This window comes from Eretmochelys imbricata, chromosome 7 (assembly GCF_965152235.1).
Source record: "Eretmochelys imbricata isolate rEreImb1 chromosome 7, rEreImb1.hap1, whole genome shotgun sequence".
Lineage (NCBI taxonomy): Eukaryota > Metazoa > Chordata > Testudines > Cheloniidae > Eretmochelys > Eretmochelys imbricata.
The window spans coordinates 23885115-23902132 of NC_135578.1; the positions used below are offsets into that span (position 1 = coordinate 23885115).

Here is a 17018-nt window from a genome sequence, read left to right on the forward strand (position 1 = left end):
CTTGTTTTCATTTTCATTGACAGGTGTGTCAATATGATGCACATAGAATAATCATGAGGCTTCAATCCATACCTGCATCTGACTTTATAGTTGCATCTTTCTTCTTTGATTTTTCTATCTTTCATTGTAACTGTGATGTTTGCAACAAGCTGTGGCCCTTACATATACAGCTCCATATCCTGCTCAATGACAAAATTCCCATTCACTTCAATGGGAGCAGGATTGGGCCATGTTAGTCTGATGAGGGAAAGCATTACCTGCAGGGATTAGCAAAACATGATAAGAGAATATTGCATGGCAGAGCTGCTGATCATACAAAGGAAGAAATAAAGCAACATCCCAGCCTTGTGTTAGGTTTTCTCTAACGATGCATAAGAAAAATATCCCATTTAAAATAAATGTGTTGCACTTTTGCCAGAACTCTTGTGCTCCACAGAAGGCAGAATTTTCAAACACTGAATCTAGCTCCTCTGAGTACTGTATAGAAAAAAAGGAACCTTTAGAACTGGGCGAGCAGCACCTTATAGCCTGTCAGTAATGTCTGTTCTTTGCACACCCAGCATTTTATGGTCTTTTTTCAGGAAACATACAGGTGGAGATGTTGAATGCTGTGCCCCAGTTTAATGCTGTAGCCACTGCATGTCTGGACTGTGTGGTAATTCGGCTGCACAGAGAGGATGGCACAAGTACCACAGCCAAAGCAGTGATGCACCTTCATGAGTTCTGTCCTTGAGCTTTTCCCTAAGTCTTTCTTCTTTTGTTCTATGAAGCATCATCATAATAAACAACACATTGTCCAGCACTTTCCATCCAATAATTTCAATGCAGTTTATAAGCATGAATAAATTAAACAATGCAATCCCCCTGTGTGAAGGGTCAGTATAATTAATACCATTCAATAGATGGAGAAATTGAGGCACAGAGGAGGTGAAGATCTTGCACAATCTCACACGTCAGGGATAGAACCTAGTGTCCTGACTCCCCATCCTCTGCTCTAAAAAGCTGATCCAGCTCCTGTTGCAGTCAACATTAAGACTTGCATAAACTGCAGTGGGCTAGATCAGGCTGTGAGATCCCATTCTCACATAAACCTAGATCTGAGCCTATATAGAGAACTGCATACAAATGATGAGAGATGGGATGTAATGAAAAGCAAGTGATCACAGTGACATTTTGCACATATCTTGTTAGTTGTATGATTTTTGTTTGGATGAGATTTTGAAGGGGATAATTCTCAATTACCCAACTTGTTCACACTTCCCTGAAAAAAGTGAGATTTGAGGAGACTGAATGTGGTTGCATGCAGGCTTGGAGGAGTTTCAGTAGTTGGGGGCCCCTGTGGAGGAAAGCCTAGAGCTGATGAGGGTGGGAGACAAGCATAATAATGAGAGATGGTCATGTGGCTTGGGTGGAGTGAAAAGGGTAAAAAGGGAACAAAAAGAGCAGGTGATAGAATGAGGGGCATGCAATGTATTATTGCAGAATATAATTGTATTGCTGATGCATACGTGAGACTTTCAAAGGACTGTATAAACATCAGCTAATTAACAGCGTGGATGTATCTATTTTATCCATCATATCTGTCCTTATCCATCTTTTCTATCCCACTAATCTGCCTGGTCACTCATCTATCCATGGTAGGATGACCAGACAGCAAGTGTAGAAAATCGAGACGGGGGTGGGGAGTAATAGGAGCCTAAACCATGGTATTTCTAGTGTGCCCTTAACCCCAATGACTAAAGGCTTGGTGACATAGGGAACTTCACCAGCATGCTGGTACTGCCCTAGTTATGCAGTGTAACTACCCCTGGGCGGACACATTTCGGGGTGCATCCACGTGGGCAGGGATACCACTATAGCTATGGTGGTGCAACTGCACCCCTGTAGCTGGGCCCTCAACTTCCCCCAGGCCCTTGCAAAAGTTGCAGTGGTTGCTCTTCCCGGAGGGCCAAACCCCCCCACCGCCCGAGAAGGGACGAGGAACCCCGTGCCGGGCAGGCCTGCCACAGCGGGCTGAGCCGTGCGGGGCACTGGGCCGGGAGCATGCCCTCGGGCGGGCGGCTCCAGGGCACCGCGGGAATCCACGTGCCTCTCGCCGAGGGCCCAGGCCCCAGGATGTGCACGTGACACGGAGAAGGCGGGGCTGACTCCGACGCTCCACTCAAGGGCCTGGAATCCAAGATGGCCACCCAGGTGACGCCAAGACGACCGTGCTTGGACATGTGACGCGGGTCCAGCGGGCGACTGCCCCTCGCCCTATCCCGTGCGTGCTGACGTCACAGCGCTGGATGGTCCCGTGACCGGAAGCTGGCCAGGGAGAGGCGGAAGTGAAAGCGGAGAGGCTGTTGGCCCCATTAAAGCGGAGCCGAAGGGAGCGGAGGAGGAAGCGAGGCTTGGAGCAGGTGTCGCGGGGCTATTGAGTGCGGTGAGTGGCCGAGTTGGCAGGGCTGTGGGGCTCTCTTCTTTCCGGGGCAGGGAGGTGGGCCTAGGACCGGGGCCTACGGGCTGCTTCCCCCCTCGCTCGCACTGGGGCTTTGTGCGGGGGGACGACGGAGGCTGGAGGGGGTCCTCTTGGGAGGGGCTGGCGGGGAGGCTGTGACTGGGCGGAGGCAGCGGGCTCTCGCCGGGGTTTGTGTTGGGGGCAGTGTGTTGCTGGCGCCGGGAGCGTCGGCCCGGCGCTGCGAGCGAAGGAGGTAGCGGAGCTCGCTCCCGAATCGGAGCGGGCGGGGGGGCAGCTGCTCTCTCCCCCTTCTCTCTCCTCCCCTTCCCCCCCCCACGTCTTCTCAGCCTCGGGGAAGGCAGCCGGCTCCACCCTACTCTCTCTGAGGACGGAGAGGCAGAAGGTCCCGGTATCTAGCTCTAAAGCGAGAGGAGGGGCCCTGGGAGGCGGTGGCAGCGGGGCTCCTCCCTTGTTGGAGGAGGAGGGGGAGCGGGCCTGTGAGGGGGGCTTTCTCTTCCCAGCTGCGGGGACTAATGGGTGGGAGTTGATGGACCCGGAAGCTTATTCCTTTGTGTCTCATGCTGTGCCAGAGGAAGGGGCTCTTCCCTGATACTGGGATTCTCGTGATTGAGAACTCACTGAGCTCGGCGTTGTGGGGCTGACAGAAGTGGCGTGTATGAGGACTGAGACAGGCTTAAGAATTTCTTTCTTTCTCTCAGCCCTCCTGTGTAACAATGAAGCTTTCTTAATGCTTCAGAATCACTAATAAGAAAACTGATGTTTTGGATATAAACCTTTCCTGATCAATATGGATGCTGTAGCTAAGTTTAGTTCTTTTTTGTGGAAGAGGCTATTCCCTTCAGCCTTTCTAGCTGTCTGTATTGTTCATGTGTATTGTGGTCTCCATGAAAATCAGTAAGAGCTCAATTAGGATTCAGGATGAAATTTATGATAGGAAAGGTGTGTTTGTTTTTTTTTCCCTCTTTGGTCACACATAGCTACCATATTTTGTCATCAGATTCCTGCAAAGACTCTGGAGAGAAGAGGGGGACAGCTAGAGGCTAAGAATATGTGATCTTCATAAAGAAATACTATGATTTGCTTGACATATTACTCAGTGGACATAATTATCTTACTAGCAGACTGCCCTTAGTATAATTAATAACAGGACAACACAGACAGCTGAATAGGCTGGCAGTTATTGTGCAAGTAACTTCTTTGCATGTGTAAAGACTGATCCAATGATAGAAAGAATTAAACTAGATGCTAAAGTGCTGTAGACTGCAATAGTATCTTATGGGGGTAAATTAAGCATGATGCAATGCTAAACTTTTTAAAATATATAGAAGTTAATGAGGGACTTAAATATGAATGAATACCTAACTACTAGCATAATGTATTGGTTTAGCTGTATCTTAAAACAAATTCTGATCATACTGACTTGTTACTAGCTTTTTAGCTCAAGGCTAGTTAGTTGGAGTGTGTGTATATACACACACGTCTAAAACTCTTTAAGACAAAGTGCCTTGGTAAGACATAAAAACTTAAGTCAAACAAAGGCCAGCATGTTTAACTGTCTCCTTTGCATAACTTTTTGAAAACTTTTCCTGGTGGAACAAAGCTGCTATAACATAAGGGACTGTGTGCAAACATGTCAACTGAAAACAAGGTGTCACACATTTCTCCTGAACAAGAAGGAAGCTTTTTTGTATGAGAATTATAAGGGTTAAAGACTTAAATAAGACTGAAATATCCGTTTTTATGTCACTAACAACTCTATTGCGATAATGTGTCTATAGTGAACTGCTACCAAACACTAACAACTCTTCTGTGCTATGCAAATTGCAACTCAATCTCTTTCTTGATAAAGAAACGTAGATGGGGTAATAAAAAAAAGTACATAACCCAACCCGCTCTACTAGAGTATCTGAATTCATTTGTCAGGTTATGGCTTTAAGTAATTTTAGAACTAGGAGTCTTGAAGGTGCCACCAGACTCCTTAGTGTTTTTGAAGATACAGACTAACACGGCTACCCCTGATACTTAACATAGAACTCTTGTTTACAGCCAAGACAGCTAGTATTTGATTTAAATGCTTTACATCTCAGCTTGGCCTGTGCACTTTAAGCATGGCTGTCTGGAGTGTACTAACTCTTGTTTATAATCTGTTGGAGTGAAGTTTGGTTAAAGTAGGTAGGCTACTGTGTATTCACTGTTTAAATCAGTAGTTCTGCCATGCCCTCATAGGAAGAACGCATATTCTGTCTTTCCCTTGTGACTTCAGCAGCTGACTAAACACATGACTTGCTATCAACAAACTAATAATACTTTGTCTAGATTTGGTGGATACTTTGCATTCTGAACTTTTCCTAATAAAGTATAATGCTTAAGCACTTAAAATGTAATCCCAAACTTCTCTTCCACTTGCACTGTTATAGTCTAATGCCATTCCAGGCTTCTAGTTCAGAAAGGTACAAGATTGGATTAAGTTGTAAAGCCATACAACAGTCTTTAGCTTTGCCAACAAATAATCTACTGCAACTGCAGAATCTAATATATGAAGATCTTCAGAAATTGTAATCAATTAGGATGATCAAGAAACACTTCTCAGACTCTTAAAGTACAATATAACAGATATGCTTAAGGCAGAACACTAGTGTATTTTTAAGCCATGCTTCACAATATCTAATGTAACTGGTCACACTGGAACAGCTCTGAAATAAATCTAACTAGATTCTCCACAGCTGTTGGGGTTTTTTGGTGTGTGTTTCTTTGGTAAGTCAAAGTGGGTTCTGTAGCTCAATACCTATTTGCTTTTGGACCATACTCAAATGTCCAAGGACAAGAGTGCTTTTGGACTCTGAACTTCAGTAGCAATTTTTATTACATCGTCTTGTGTGGACATCTCATGTGACTACCTGTTGGGAACAAATTTATGGACAAAACTTCTTTGGGGAGAGCCCATTGTTGTGTGACACGATATAGATAGCTTCAGTTTCTAACTTGTATTAGACTCTATCTCTCCTCCTGGGGTAGAGGAGAATGTCTCTTCCTAGTAAATTAAGTTGCAGAATATTTGCAAATGTCATGCTGTGAAACTTTACCAGTCCAAAGGTAAGACACTGTAAGATGCAATTAAGTGGGGTGTACACAAGACTGCCTACTTAACTGCTATTGGAAGCAGTTGTTCTGACAGACCCAAATTGTTTTGATGTAGGTGGCCTACAAAGCCTGGTCTAAAACTAAAGATTAAGGAATAAGGCAAAGGATGCCACCATACTAAGATGCAAGGAAAAAAAACTACTGATTCTCTAGAATGGTGGTGGATTACTGTGTAGCAGGATGCCAAGAAACTTTAGCCTATAGTCAAAGCCCAAACTATACAAAAGTGCATCAGTTTAATTAAACTATTTTGGAATCTGTTGTTAAAAGGTGAAGTTTACACACAATGTTAAAGTCCAACATAGCTATGCTGGTTATATTTCCTCCTACCCATTCATACCCCTGGCTGATAGAGCTATGCTGACCTAACCTCCAGGGTAGAGACAGATAAGAATGCCTCCACTAACCTAAGTACTTTTGCTCAAGGATGGTGTTTTTACACCAACTGGAAAACCTCCCTTCAGTCAGCATAGATAGCTACGCTGCCGTAATATAGACAGTCTATACTGGCATAGTTTCTGTAGTACAGACATAACTTTTAGTCTATAACCTACAGTATACAGACTCTGGTCTAGCTCAGGCTTTTTTGCCAAAACTTGGTGTTTATCACTGGGTCCCATTACCAGTGGTAGAATTCTTTCCTAGGTCAAAAAGCTCAGGGCTGTGACTTGCAGAAAGTAACACTCTTCCCACCTCTCCCTAAAAAGCTTGCTTTCATTATGCAGCCAAAGTAGGAAACATCAAGTGCAGCTTAAATTCAGTAGCCTGTACCAAGGAAAGCATGGTGCAGACAAACACTGGAGCAGTTGCAGTTCAGGTACAAGACTCTGAATTGACATGAGTGGCAGAAGCCATAGAGCATTAATGGCTGTGCACAGTAGACAACCTAGCATGCATTTTGGTGGTGGTAGTGGTCTTCAGGCGCTGGCTTTACAGTTAAAAACTGTGCCCTAATCTAGCTAGCCAATGGCAAAGCTTCCTGAGGAACAGGCACTTAGCATATGAAGAATACGCTACTTCTAAAAACATTGACTTCAAACACAACAATATATTGGTAATCACTACTGTCAACTATTGTTTAGTGCTTTCTTTCCATCTGTGGTCTTCTAAAACAATGATCTCTTAGCCACCTGCCTCTGTCAAGGCTAAACTTAATTTTTTCCTGTTTAGAGAATAGCCATTTTAAATTTAGCCTGGTCAACTTAAAGATTTTGTCTGTCTGGTCCTGTTAATTGCATAGTTAAAACTGACAGTTGATAAAATACTATCTTGCAGCTAAATGCTGGAATAGGGCATCTTTAAACAGTTGGAAGCATGACTTATTGGAAGCTGAAACCTGTCGTAGAGGAACAAGTACATTTCTAAACTCTGGCTAAGAAAACCTAGTCAAGACAACGTACAGGCACAGGAACCAGTATGTTTCTAAGAAATACAGACAGCATGTTTTTGTCACATGTTGGATTTTCTTCCCTGATGTTCCCTAATTCAGACATCCTTGCTGATCTTGTGCTCCTTTTTTGAGCAAGCAGCTCTTAAGGTTCACTTTGCTGCTACATTTTCTGCTCAGCACAGATCTGCCTCAGTGATGTCATTGTTGCTGTTAGCCTAGTGTTCCTGTGAGACTGCTCTATCGCTTCTACAGCCAGGAATGAAAAGTTCTATGCATGAGGCAAGCTGTTTCTCAAACAGTGCTTTTGCTAATGCATACTTGCAGTGATGGTGAGGAAAGCAAGACTTTGTCAAGGCTACAGAAATGTCAGTTTATAGCTAATCTCATGACCTTGGGTTTTGTCACTGGGGAACCTTTTCTTAGGGAGCACTAGCTATTCTCTCAGTATAATCTTCATAAATGCAGCTTTCAGTGAGACAAGATTAAAGTAAACCTTGTACAAAACTACAACATAAATCCCCCTACAAACTATTTGGGGATGGTAAATGAGGTTTTTTTGTCTTTTGCCTGTACATTTTTATAAGGGATGTTTTTACATTGATTACCTCTTTATGGCAACAGTTTGCCTCAAAGACGATGTAGGGATCAAAGCAGTTGAGTTCCTGTCTCACTGCAGCAGTTTGAGTAGCTACAGTCCAAGTTTCAAGTAACGGGCCTCACCACAGATAATGGAGCCACAGGGCCAGAAGATGAAACTGGCACACTACTAGCACTGCACTTTGTGTGCACACACTACCTGTCTTCAGCCTCTCGGATTCCCTGATGAAGTGCAGCCTTCCATGTAGCCTGTTAGTGGCATCTGCCCATGCTGCTTGCAAATGTGTTTGAACCAGAGCTTAGTCAGCCCGGCGGTCCTGGAGCATCTGCAGGTCTCCATGCAAAAGATCCTTTGGAGTGACTAATACAACATTTTATGTAGCTACACTTGTAGCTTTCTCTAGGGTTTGGGTTATATGACCCATATTTAATTAGCTATTAATACTAATAGCTGAAATATTCATCTGATTTGAGATGGGCATGCATGTTTTTTGTGAGGTTTTTTTAACATTACTGACAAATGGTGGCCATGTTTTCCTAGGAAAACATTACAAATTCCTTGTGGTACCAGATTTGAGTGAATAAACTTGAGGGAGCTGATTTGGGCCTGTAAATATAAGCAGTAAGAAACTGAACTGACAAACACCGAGGTTTAATTTGGCTAATTTAAAATAAGCATTCCTGGTAGTCTGTGTTATATAGCAGAAAGTGTTAATGAAGGTTCTGTTACAGAATCTTACAATTTTTAAGCAGTACATTTTATACTTGTGTACTAGGCTTTAGACAGGTTGGTTTATTTGGCTTTGGAAGGGACCGGATAACAATATTTCCATTCTTATTAGTTTTTATTGTACAAGTTCTTAGATGCAGTTAATAAATATATCTTAGTACTGTGACTTATAAGGGAAAAAAATCAAATGAAGAAATGGGTAGCTGCTAGTTACCTAAGAACAAGATGCCTTCTGTTATGGCTGGGTCTCAATCATTCTCATTTAGCTAAATTGAATGCTTGGTTTTGGCTTTTTGCCAAAGTGTCTTGCATTGGAGCACACTTCTGCTGCACCTGAGCTAGTGGGGTGAGATTAGTAAAGCTGCATAGAATTAAACTGATTTACAAAGTAAATGACTCTGAAGCTAAAGATTTCTTTTCAGTAAGAAGTTACAGCTGTCCTTGTTCTGATATGTTAATCTTATGTCACTGGACCATTTCACATTAAGTTGCCTTGGCTGGCTCCAAACCTGACTACTTTCAGGAAAAATAAGTAGGACAAAACCTTAACTGTCAGTGTAGTAACTCTTCTGGTGTAGCTGCAGGTTCAGTTTTGTATAGCTGGCCTCCAGATCCCTTGAAGGATACAAGATTACTCTTCTGAATAAATATAGTGTCCATGTCTTCCTCTGTTGCTTCATACTGCAGTAACTCCCCTGGTTCAAGTGACCCAGAGCAGGGCTTCTCTAGAATATACACAATGCAGCAAGGGTAGACCATTTAATATCAGGGTGTGGTATCTTACTCCACAGACTGGTAGAATGAGAGGTAGACACCCAAGTAAAAAAAAGCCACTGCTGCTTAATTATACATTTGTTTCCCAGACAAACTCCTTCCTCTTCTAATTAAGAAGGGTTAGAGGGAGGGGAGAAGAACAGTGAGTAACTTGAAGGTGATGTGAAGAGGAGTCAGTGCCCTCACTTCTGTCTAGGTGTTCCATGCTCATCACTGTGGATCTGAGTACCTTATTTGCTTTGGAAACACTGTTCAGATCTTCTTGATGTCTCACTTCTACTTCCTACCATTAGAAACCTCAGTGTTTTGTAATGCTATCTTTGAGGCTTTCTTGAAATACTCATATGTATTTGCAGCCGTCTCTTCCCTTGAAGACTCATTGGATATGCCTTTGCTAACAATAGCTTGCTTAACTCAAAGGCCTGAGTCATAAATGGAAGGAATCACCTTTATTTCTCTCTCCAGTCAGGTTTCACTATTTAGTTGGATTCTAGTCTTTAAGATAGAGGTAGACAACCCATGCATGTCATTGGTAGGCAGGCCAGCACAGTTTTAAGACCCTCTAGGGCCTCCTTTGTAGCATAGAGGTTAAATAGAAATTTCTTCTGTCATACTTCCACTCTTAAGGTACTATGCAGTGTTGGAAATCTAGAGGCTAAACTGGAAAGAAATCCAATTCCTTTGCAATAGATAAACACTTGTTAAACATCTCAGCAACTTTAATTCTCTGTAGTGTCAGCCTTCAACTCATAAAACTTTCCCACTGATGCTACCAGTTAATTTCTTCTAGTGAAGAAACTAGTGTTGACATGGCAGGTGGTGGTGAACACTCTATTGTCTAATGCCACCTAAACACCAGGTTTTAACCCTCATGTTGGCACTCCTGCAGCCTTGTCTAATCTAGAAAGGGATATCCTATTTTCCATGGTGGTAATACCAACTGGTATAGGCAAGACCCTAGTGATGCTCTGAGGACAACTCTAATCTAGCCTTAAGGATGGATAGGGGCTCAGTCTCAGTCATTTTAGTGTTTGGTTCTGATTCGGCCGGTCTTGGGGCTTGTCCATCTGGGCAAGTGATACTAGAATAAGCTAAGGTGTGAATTTAAACCAATATAGCTTTACCTGCATAATTCTCATGTAAGCACTTATTCCAGTGTGACTTTTTTGTCTCTGGGGAAGGGGTTTAAGCTGAACCAAAAAAGGCCACTCTTGTACTAGAATAAATGCCCACATGGGAGTGATGCTGGTAAATCTTCCTGCATAGAGAACACCATTAGCAGTAAACTTGACTCACGGCTTGGTCTCAAGATCCAGAAATGCATTCAGGAAACACTTTTCTCCCACATCTTGTAAGACTTGTGGGAAGTGGAGTCACTTCAGGTACTAAGGTGAGGGGTTTTGTAGAATACCCATTGAAGCAAAAAGCAGGTATTGGGTGCATCGTGAATGGAAGATTCCACTGGCACCTGATCTCTTTAAGCGTTCTGCAGGAGGAGGAGAAAAATGCCACCACCTGGTGGCATGGCAATGTACTGAGCAAGAACACTGCTGGTGAGGCTGACACTTAACCTAAAACTTCCTAGCAGTTTATTTTGGGAACAAGGATGGGGACTTATTTGAAATTAGCTTCCCCACTAGTTCAAGGACCTGGAGAATGGGGAAGATAATCTCTTCTCACTAGAGGTAATCCAGGAGAAGGAGCTATCAAGGACTAGGAATAACATTGGAGGAGGGGGTGGAATCCTAGCACCTTTTCCTTCTAAGCAGCTGGGGCGAGGCTTCTCATTAGGTGTTCCTCATAAGGGGAGGCAAGGGTGGGGATGGGGTATGGCAACCCTTATCTAATATCAGAGTTTGTGCGTAGCCTTGCTAAAATTGCTCATTCTGTGTACCCATCCTAAAATTGCAAAGACTCTCCCTCACCCTTGTAAGATTCTTCTCCCATCAGGGAATGTCTATGCTGCAATTGGGAAAAAAAAAAAAAGCACTGAGGCTTGGAGCCAAGATCAGCTGGCTTGGGCTAAGGCTGCAGGGCTAAAAATTGCAGTGTAAACATTTGGGCTTAGGCTGGATCCAGGCTTGAGACCCTTCTCTCTTCTCTTCCCTTCCCCCCGCCCTTGTGGGGTCTCAGAATCTGGGCTCCAGACCAAGTCCAAACCTCCACGCTGCAATGTTTATCCCTGGAAGTCTGAGTCAGCTGACCTGGGCAATGGGTCTCGTACTGCAGTGTAGAAGTACTCTATCTTTTTGCCTCTGGCATATTCCATCTCATTGACTGAGACCTTTGAAATCTTGTTTGAAAACCCCCTGTAAAAGTTGTGCTGATAGACATCCCTTGCTGAAGAAAATCTTCTATGGTGGCTTTCTTCAAAAGGAGTAGCTTTTATTGGTATTAACAATCCTAAGGATAGCAGTTGTAAATTTTTTGGATATCAGGCAAGGCTGACTTACAGCATTTGCTTTCACAGTGAGGGAGTTTCAGGTGATTAAACATGCTGAGCCCACACATGATGCTGTAATTTCAGGCTGTGCAACAGCCTGAGACAAGTACTGCTTCTATGGACACCAAAGGGAGGGAGCAATGGCAGTAGGGGAAAACACAAGGCCAGGAGGAAATAAAAATGTAATTGGCAATCTGAGTCAACATGTACAGAAACCAATCTGACAAAGGGACACCAACTTACATTATCCTGTAAACCAGCAAATTTCCCTGTTTAACTCAGTGTTTTTTGTTTTTTAATCTAATGTCTCAAGATTTAGTTTTTTGGGTTGGACAAGTCTGTCTAGTCAATTTCACTTCCAGGTTCAATGTTGAAATGTTTACAGTATCTCCAGTTTTTTCCCCCTGTCCTTTTGGATTGCAAACACTCTTATTGGACTTGAGCCTTTAGGCTCAATTTTAGATTTAATGTCCCTAAAACTGCCAAATGCTTCATTCAAGCTTTCACTTTTACACTTGTCCATAATCCATAAGGTTATGATTTTGTCACTTCTTTTAGTAAGTCACAGGCAATAACCAGAGGTTCACAGAAGCCCATGATCTGTCTGACTTTTACTAAAAATGAGAGGGGGCACAGCTGATTTTTTTTGGCGGGGGAGGAATGACTAAAGCCCAAACAGAAGCGGGGGGCACAATTCCCAGCACCCACAGTGGCTGGGCACAGAAAATGTCATGGAGATCTCTGAAGACACAGTCCATGACCTCAGACATAATCTTATCCTTAATCCACAGTTTTAACAAACATGCTCTATGGTGCAGTTTTATATTTGACTCTAAAATAACTCAGACTTTTGTGCACAGCTAATATTGACCCCCACCCACACTGTATTTGGAGGGCAGCAGAAAGTATATTTGAGCCATGATATAATTTTGTTTCTAAACTTTCACAACTTTGAGACTAATCACAGGTGCCACGTCCTCAAGAATTCTGTAAACTTCAAATCCTGGGTGTCAGTTACAGGGTTAACTGCACCTCTTCTCTTCTGGTTTCTTCAAGTACATCCCCCTGGGGCCTCACACTGAAGTCTCTCGATATGTAGTCACCTGATTTCCACACCAGGCTGCAGCTGCAGTCCCCTATGCATCAATGATTTTTATCTTGGCAGGTCTGACTTGTGTCTAGGACCTAGGGTTCTAGTCCCCTGTGACAGTGGTGTGTAGTAATGAAACAGACTTCTTAAAGCATAGTATTTAGAAGCAAAGCATTTTGGAGAAAGTGGATCTTAAGTCAGCCTGTATGCAGGGCTACTTTATCTACTTACTGTCTACCACTCCTTGACGGTCACCCGATAGGCCGACAGCCTAAAGCAGAGGTGGGCAAACTTTTTGGGCTGAGGCCCACATCTGGGTGGGGAAATTGTATGCAGGGCCAGGGCAGGGGAGTGTGGGGTGTGGGAGGGGGTGCAGCAGGGGGCTCAGGAGGTTGGGGTGCAGACTGCAGGAGGGAGCTCAGGGCAGGGAATGTGCAGGAGGGGTTCAGGCTCCAGCCTGTCACCACTTACCTAAAGCAGCTCCAGGGTGGCAGCAGCAGCACCACTCTCAGAAGTGGCCAGCACCATGTCCCTGCATGGCCCCTGGGGGAGGAAGGGGCACAGGGCTCCATGTGCTGCCCTTGCCATGCCTAAGTACCTCCCCCAAAGCTCCCATTGGCCATGGTTCCCCATTCCTGGCCAATAGGAGCTGCAGGGGTGGTGCCTGGAGGCAAGGGCAATGCACTAAGACCTGGTTCTCCCCCCCCCCCCATGGTGCCAGCCACTTCTGAGAGCAGCAGGAGGCCTGTGGCACCATGGGGGGGCAATCCCGTGAGGCAGATCCAAAGCTCTGAGGGGCCAGATCTGGACTGCAGGCCATAGTTTGCCCACCCCAGTCTAAAGTCAGGTTTGTGTGTCTCTCTCTCCCCACAACCTATGCCATCTGTCTCCTCCTGAGATGGTGCTTTGACTGCTTTGTCCTCTTGATCTCTAGTCTCCTGGCCTGGCAAAGCAGCCTTGCAGCTTCTGACTGGAGCCTGGAAGTTAAGCCATTGTCCTGTAGCTCCCCCCAGTGTAAGTTGATTTTTCTATCACTATTGTGTTGTCATGCTTGCCTTTTCCTATCAGTCCCCTGTCCCACCCCCTTCCCCCATTAAGCTAGTTTAATGTTTGTACGGGAAAGTCTAAATGTAATTTTATGAATACTATTTGTATATTTGGTATTAGATGGAACTGCTATGTATCTCTAACTTGTACACAAACATCAGTACTTGCTATTTGGTATATGGCAAATAACTATCAAAACAGAATAGTGAATCAAGTCTCTTCCTAGTAAAGCAGGAAATTAAAGTTAAATGTGTTTGAGTACTAGATAAGACACCCTGCCTCAAGGAACTTACTAGATACTTGCGAGTAATTCTCTTGGAACCCTTGAAAAAGCTACACTTTAGCATGCCTTACCCATGATGTACAGACAAACTGACACAAGTAGTTGTCCAAAGTGAAAAACCTAGTCCTGGCTCCCATCCTGGCCTCTAACTACTGGACTCCATGATCTCTTCAGGATATAATATACTGAGAAATAAATAACATCTTAAAGTAATGTTGTAGCCATGTTGAAAACTTGTCCCTTCCACTCACAGAAGTATCAGCTCACCCACATTGACTAAGATGACATTCCTTTAAATGTCCACAAGAAACTGGCCACTGGATTGACTTAAGATAGTGTGGCTGAATCATAAGTTACAATGGCTTCATTGCTGCATCTTTTCTGAGTATTGGCTTCTGAAACCTGGTTGGTGGAACCCTGAAGGATGTTTTACTCTCTGTAAAACAAAGCACTCCAGCAGCATGTCTTGCTATCAGCATTTCAAAAGCTGATAGGAAACTGAGGCTCTAGACTAACTGAAAATTGCAGTAGTTTTAACCTTTCTCCCAAAACAAGTCCACTGATCACTTGTTGACCCATGAGGAGCTGACTGGTCACATGGTGCTAGCTGCTCATTTTCAGCTGTATCTATGGGTGTCTAATCTGCAAAGAGGCTGGCTGCTCCTTGTTTCCAATTTCCTCTTTTTGGGACTGGAGCTGCCAGCTACCAATGGGCAGGGGGGGAAGAGCACACTAAAGGGAACAAAACAGATGGGTAGTAATATTTGAGAGGGGAGGTAGTCTTTGAAACACTGAATTAAAATGTGGCCCATATCAAATCTTAAACCCAACTTGGTGAAGCTTCTCAAATTATCAGCTTTCTCAAAACATGCTTGATTCATATTTTTGTGCTCCTGCTCATCAAGAGGTCTATCTTTGAAGTCCTAACTAGCAAAAGGACACTCAATTCTACAGAAACACACAGTCCACTTAAAATGCCATTAACACTTCCTGTAATTTGGGAGACTTAATTACTTTCATATACATCTGACAGGAAGCTGCCATCTGTTATTGCTACTATACAGATACATCTGAATGCATAGACACCATCTGAGGTGCTGTACAAGCATAGTGAGTTCCTCAAGGATGGTACTAAATACTTAAGTGTTTGAAGAAAAGCTCAAAGTGAGGTAGTTTTGTGGTAACCATGGCATAGTAAACACTTTGCTTGTTGTTTAAGTTTAAGGAGCACTTCTGCCATCCAAACAGTAGCTGTTAACTGACTTAAATGTAAACTCAGGAGCCTCCAAAAGAAAGCTCTATCTTTTGGCTTTAGTTAAATGTGTAATTGTAATGGCATAACTTGTTCCATAAGGGAAACTAAGTCTAACTGTTGTAAATGATGCCTGGAGGGTACTTGCAGATGAACAGAAGGCATTTCCTTAACATGCCTGCAAGAAGTGTTTTTTGCTCTGTGGACCTCTGGACAACGTTTTCAAGGTAGCTTATAATCCATTTAAAAGTACTCTGTATGCACAGTGACTCAATAGGGTCAAGGAATGTTTGCCTGGCCAGAGATCTCTAATGCCTGAGTCATAACAGAATAAGCAAGGCTGTACCTAATGCTTAACTATGACATGCTATTCTGGGCGGCCAATTAACTGCATCCCTTACTGCATCAAATCATGTCATGTGGATCTGCTCATTCAGTTAGATTTCTTGTATTGGGCTCTCCACTTAATGGCATCAAAACTGGATTGGTCATAATGGATACCACATCCTGCCCAAAACCTCTAAATGCATGGGTCAGACTAGCTGCTGTCTTTTTAACAAACAACCAGTTAATTAGTTCAATCACTAAATTTGCTTAATCTCTAAACCATGTCTGGTTTAGGTCACACTAACCACCTAACATGGTTAAATTCTGCTGCAACAATGTGTGGTGGTAAAGGTTTGTCCTTTGACTGAACAGCTACCATCAAGTCTAGTTCTGATATCTAGTGTCAAATGAGCATCTGAACTTCAGATGTAATTTTTATTCACCAAAAGGTCACAATTTGCATTGGTTGGTATATGTTGAACCCATGGTGGACTTTACTTCCGACAGCACATTTCAGAATAGAAAAAGGCACTTCAGTTAACCCACCAAGTAGAAGTATTAAATTCCTGAGAAATTGCTTTCTTAGCTACCCAGTTAGCAGCAAAGTTATGCTGTTCTCTTGAAGTATTATAAATAGACCTCTTTCATGGGGGGAGGTGACCAGGCCTCTGGATATCTTGCCACTTCTAGGATGGAGTAGTGGGAAGTTGTCACATTTCAAGCTGAAAGAATGCTTCAGGACCATGGGTGTCTACTTAGCTTAGATCTTTTATTCACAAAATCCATACATACTCTTTCCACTTTAATTTCTCAAACTACTTTCCTTCATGCAGAATGTCATGACTGGTGAGTAATAGAAATCTCTTGAAGTGGATACCATCCTCTAAATGTTTAGCTCAACTTCTGAGAGGGAAAACAAAGACATTTCCCTACACTAGCCCTGGAGTGGAAGAGTTTCAGTATAAGCCTTGACTGCAAACATTTGCTTGTGAGGTTTTATTGGATCACTTACTGAAATACTAACTTCAAATAACCTGGCATAATTCCCAATTACTCTGCTACCAGGACATCTGCTGGGTCAAAGATCCCATAGTATTCCTCTACAAGAGCAGAGGTGTTTTGCTGGGCTGTTCTGGCCACATCAGCCAGGATGGATACCTGTACCGCTGTGCTTCCTAGCTAACAGAGCACTAATTAAATAGACTACCTATTACACTAGCTTCCTCTTAACTCTGTCCATTTTATTCAGAGGTATCAAAGAGAACACTTGTACTGTTCAATCTGCCCCACACATTATGATGGTCCTTTTTTCCTCTGCTGTTTAACACTTGCTCACCCACTATTTTCTGCATCCTAGCCACACACCTAGAACTTAAAATTTACCAGAAGATTCATAGTCAGATGGCTTAAATGCTCTTTGCCACCACTGAAGATATAGTTGGGGAGCAACTACCTTCCCTCTTTCTGTTGGCTGGCAGGGGGC

The 17018-nt window shown here is 43.4% G+C and overlaps 1 protein-coding gene across 2 annotated transcripts in view; it reads left to right on the top strand.

The window, feature by feature from the left end:
* The first annotated feature begins 2299 nt into the window (after positions 1 to 2299).
* The window catches only part of RAB7A (RAB7A, member RAS oncogene family), a 31469-nt gene continuing 16750 nt past the window's right edge, over positions 2300 to 17018 (top strand). The window contains exons 1-2 of one of the 2 annotated variants that reach the window (XM_077822352.1): positions 2300 to 2425; positions 13561 to 13640. The gene's annotated coding sequence lies outside the window, so the exon portion shown is untranslated. The remainder of the gene's footprint in view (positions 2426 to 13560; positions 13641 to 17018) is intronic. The other variant, XM_077822351.1, reaches the window with a different exon arrangement.